The following is a 3831-nucleotide window of genomic DNA, read 5'->3' as shown; positions in this document are numbered from 1 at the left end:
GTTCAGATCAAATACCCGGGAGCATTTTCATGTAACGGCCGTTCGTGCTACGGCTACCGCACCGTGATCAGTTTGACGTTTTTAACCTGTTTTCACACTTTGTCTCGGTAACGGACAGAGCTGTGTGGTGTTGCTAGGTACAGTATCTTACAAGTACTAGTAGCTACTGTAGTCACATTGTTGTTTTGCTTCTGAAAACACACATTGCGACGGCTACGGTTGTGAGTCATTTCCAGTGAGCTGTCGGCTGTGTGCGGTTCAAATTGATTAAGAAAATGTAGTTGTTGCTGTGTGCGGTCCAAATTGATTAAGGAAAATGTAGTTGCTGCTGTGTGCGTTTCAAATTGATTAAGGAAAGTGTAGTTGTTCAGGATAGCCGTAGCCTTGGTAAAACTGTTGTATTATGGTTAAATGCGCAAGCTGTTTAGAGCACGATTGTTATCTTTGTAGCGTTTTGTTGCATGCGGTTAATACTAAATTCTGAAAGCACACTTCTATCCGGGCTCGGTGGTGGTGCCCTTCGTTTGCTAGCTGTATCGAGGCAGTTTTTCTTTTGTCAGAGCGCGGCTGCATGCGATTGAATTGACGGCTCGGTTCTAGTTTGGTATGTTCCGTGCATAAGTTGTCAAAGTGGATGCAAAACAGTGCATTTTATTAGCAGCCGTGCCAGGAACAAAATGTAGCTGGTGTGGGCTTCAAAACTTTCCCAACATTTAGGTTAATTTTTCATCACATGTAGATATGTTCAGTTTGGAGTGTGGAAGGCAATGTCTAGTTGCCAAGGGATGCAGGCACGGCCACCTCCCCGGGTTGGCGCTCGAGTGGAACTCCGCGCGGAAGCACGAATCCGGTGGGGATGGGCGAGGAGCTCTTGTCACCGCCAGCCCTCCCTCTGCCACCGCTCAGCGCGTCCGCCTCTGGCGTGCCCTCAGCTCTGCTCCTCTCTCGTCCAGTAGTCACACCGGATAAGTGGTCAGACGAGCACGAGCACGTGGACTCTTCTTGGCCAGGTCGAGGGCAGCGCCTCCCCAACCAGGAACCAGATGGCGACGCGGAGGGCAGGGTCGCGCGGCCTGGTCATGGAGGAAAAGCCCACATCGAGATAGCTGTACACAAATGGCAACCACCATTCCTTTTCTCATATACCGAATAGATTGGAAAACGAGAACATATTATAAAATCACAAGATGCATTTCTGTTATGGAAAGAAACTGTGTTGTGCAAAGAACAAATATGGAAACCATTATTTGCAATTTGCTCTAACATCCAATGAAAATACATGATCTAGCTCTATCATCCAACAAAATTACAAGATCTAGACAAACATGAGAACAAGTTCTTTTTTGCGGAAGAACCATGAGAACAGGTAGAAACGTCTCTTTGCACGAATTAGTGGATCTTAAAAAATAATTTCAGAAAAAAAGAAAAAAACACCAAAGATAGGGCGGCCCCGCATCAATGGAGACGAAATCCATGGTGGGAGGATCCAATCAGCTGTTCACCACATGAATCAAAACGGCTGGAATCTAGAAAACCTCAGCCCAGTGTGAACTGATGGTAATCTCAACTTGCAACAAATCAAACATATGCAGCCTCAGAAGATGAGGCGCGCATCGGTCGAATGGGGCTATCCGCGAAATCTGACAAAAACAGAAAAAACACGAACCACCAAAAAAGAAGTTTTAGGGTCGGCGGAACCAGTGGAGAGCCAAATGCAGCAGAAACGAATCAAGAACGCGCGACAGGAAAAAAATATCAGATTCCTTGCAATATTGGAGCAAAAACGAGGAGATGGTGTTTTTGTTACTGCGAAAATCGATCATACCATTCCGAGTATGCACGAGACGTCGAGGTTTCCGGCTGCCACGCAGCTCTGCAATAAGCCGTCAGCAAATAAGCAGTAAGCAGCAAGTGCTGGCACGAATGGCGATGCACGTGTGGGATGCCTTCTGGCTCACATACTTGCTTTTTCCCAACCTCCAAAATCTCTTGCAACAAATTTCTGAAACAAAAAGAATCTTCTATCTGATCCAGCTCCATCTCTCGCTTCAGATAGCACAGTTATTTTTTTAAGATAGAAACCATGCTATATTATACTAGTATTAAACCTGAGGTAAAAAGCATCACAGGCTGTAACTCAGTTACTCCAGCGAACGGAAAGCCGCTCCAATAGACCATTCTCTGGAATGAAATTAAGAGCAAGAACTTTCTTTTTAACCGTGTGAGAGGGAGAACTGGCCACCGACGCTCTGGATTTTTTAGAAGCCTATGCTCTAGCTGCTAAGTAAAGGCCCTTCGATGGGCACTGGATAACAGCTTGAGGGAAGAACGTCACTAATCCCCTCTACGTACTGCTGCTTCCTCTAGAAACCCGAAGGTCCTCCATTAAAGGAGGTTGAAGAGGAGAAAATAAGCAGATTGAGGAATGACGAACTCATGGATGCAAGAGACGAGGGAGAAGAATATCATTAAAGAAGGATCTGGAGCCAAAAAAAATGGACAGAAAAACAAGCATACAATCCCTGTTGACCCATTCAATCCCACCGATGTCCAGATCTGGGAAGCCCAGATCCTCAGCACACAAGAACCACCGGACTGAGAAAAGATTTGGAGAACTAAGAATAGAAAAGGCACCTCAGGTGCAGCAAAAGATAGCAAACATGGCTTTATTTTTGCGGGAAATCAGGGAGATGAATAGAAAATCAGGGAGGCGCGGCCCGCCGGGGTGGAGCAGGGCGCGACGCACCTTGGTGGCGAGGCGGCACAGGGATGTGGCCATTCGACGGGGAGAAGGAGGTGCGGCCAGTCGTCAGGGGAAGGAGGTGGGCGGAGGTTGGGGAGAGAAAAAGAGGACGGGTGGGGAAGATGGGTTGGGGAGACGACGGAGAATAAATTGAGTTTGTGGACTAATGAGCGGGCGTGCTACTGACGGCGTTGCCTACTTCTGTTAATACTTTGTGCTCTCTCGCTGCAATTTCATGCTCCCTATACAAGATCTAATGGTTGGATGCATATGCATAGCTACCACCCATGGTAGCCCACTATTTTCCTTCTTTATTATTTATAATTAGCTTAATGCATTACCTCACATTTGAATTATGGGATTTTCATTTGATGTTTGAATTTGAAATTCAAATGCAACTTAGGTTTGAATTCAATCATGCAACTTAAGTTGTAATGCACTTACTCTCCTCTCTTCTCAAAACCCTAAATTAATTAGGTGAGATACAAGTTTGTCGCACTCTCGAAACCCTAACCCTGTAAGGTGTCGAGAGAGAAACTTGTCCCCCTTCGATGCAGTTTTGTTTTAAAAGCGCGAAATTTCCCCAGAATTTATGATGCAATGCACATCCCTTTCTAAAATTTACCCCTCGATCGTCTCTAAACCTGGGATATTACAGCCTTTCCCCCTTAAAGAAAACTTCGTCCCGAAGCTGTGGTTGCAATACCTGAAGAGTTCGGGGTATGTTTTCCTCAGGTCTTCCTCTTTTTCCCAGGTGGCTTCCCTCTCGGGGTGATGTTTCCACTGTATCTTGCAGTACTTAATAGCTCGATTCCTGAGTTGTTTCCAGTTCTCCTCGAGAATCTTCGCTGGCTTCTCGATGTAAGTCAAATCTGGTTGTAACTCGAGCTCCTCATGTGACACTGGCTCATCTGGGGTCTTTAAGCATTTCCTGAGTTGTGACACATGGAATACATTGTGAACTTGAGCTAACCTTCCTGGTAGTTCCAATTCAAAGGCTAACCCTCGGTTTTGACTTAGAATCTTGAAAGGTCCGATGTACCTAGGGCTTAACTTCCCTTTTACTCCGAATCTCTGAAGTCCTTTCA

At 45.8% G+C, this 3831-nt stretch overlaps 1 long non-coding RNA gene across 1 annotated transcript; it reads right to left on the bottom strand.

Moving 5' to 3' along the window:
• Positions 1 to 631: 631 nt before the first annotated feature.
• LOC127334611 (uncharacterized) lies at positions 632 to 2950 on the bottom strand. Its single transcript, XR_007872313.1, has 2 exons — positions 1826 to 2950; positions 632 to 1106 (listed from the first exon to the last, which is right to left on the bottom strand). It is a non-coding gene; the product is annotated as an uncharacterized lncRNA (long non-coding RNA).
• Between the last annotated feature and the right edge of the window lie 881 nt (positions 2951 to 3831).

The sequence above is a fragment of the Lolium perenne genome, chromosome 6 (assembly GCF_019359855.2).
Source record: "Lolium perenne isolate Kyuss_39 chromosome 6, Kyuss_2.0, whole genome shotgun sequence".
NCBI lineage: Eukaryota > Viridiplantae > Streptophyta > Magnoliopsida > Poales > Poaceae > Lolium > Lolium perenne.
This window is presented reverse-complemented; position numbering and strand designations above follow the sequence as displayed.